The sequence below is a fragment of the Neophocaena asiaeorientalis genome, unplaced genomic scaffold (assembly GCF_003031525.2).
Source record: "Neophocaena asiaeorientalis asiaeorientalis breed wild unplaced genomic scaffold, Neophocaena_asiaeorientalis_V1.1 scaffold541, whole genome shotgun sequence".
NCBI classification, from domain to species: Eukaryota; Metazoa; Chordata; class Mammalia; order Artiodactyla; family Phocoenidae; genus Neophocaena; species Neophocaena asiaeorientalis.
Genome location: NW_020172450.1, coordinates 1,782,521 through 1,783,064, shown reverse-complemented (window position 1 = coordinate 1,783,064; position 544 = coordinate 1,782,521).

Here is a 544-nt window from a genome sequence, read left to right as displayed (position 1 = left end):
CTCTAATTATGCTTGTTGCTGCTAGAGTAATGGGGCTACTACTGATTTCCCCCATCCCAATGTGTGTTAATGTTGTCTAAAAGCTTATCTTAAACAAGTTTTTGAACTAGATGATTTTTTTTAGTGAGCTGAATTCACTGCTGTTCTAAAGGTTCAAATAACATAGAGTTACATAGAGTAAAATGTGAGAGTCCTTCATTCCTTCCCCATTCCCCCATTTCTCTTCTTAGAGGTAGCTATGGTTATTAGTTTGTGTGTTTCCATCCACTTCTATTAAAATGAATTTACATACATACATAAATACATATACATGTATGCAGTACACACACAGGCAAATGGGATTATACTACACATCTTGGTTTATTACTTGCTTTCACGGGCTGAATCTGAGGATATCGAATCAGAACAATAGTGGAGACAAGGGACTCATCTTCAATGCCCCATTTCCCTCTACATGGCTATTTTGCTGTCTGATTTTGCTCTCCCCTCCAAGTCCCAAATCCTCTCACCCTCCCCGCTGACACTATCAGATAAGAATATTTGG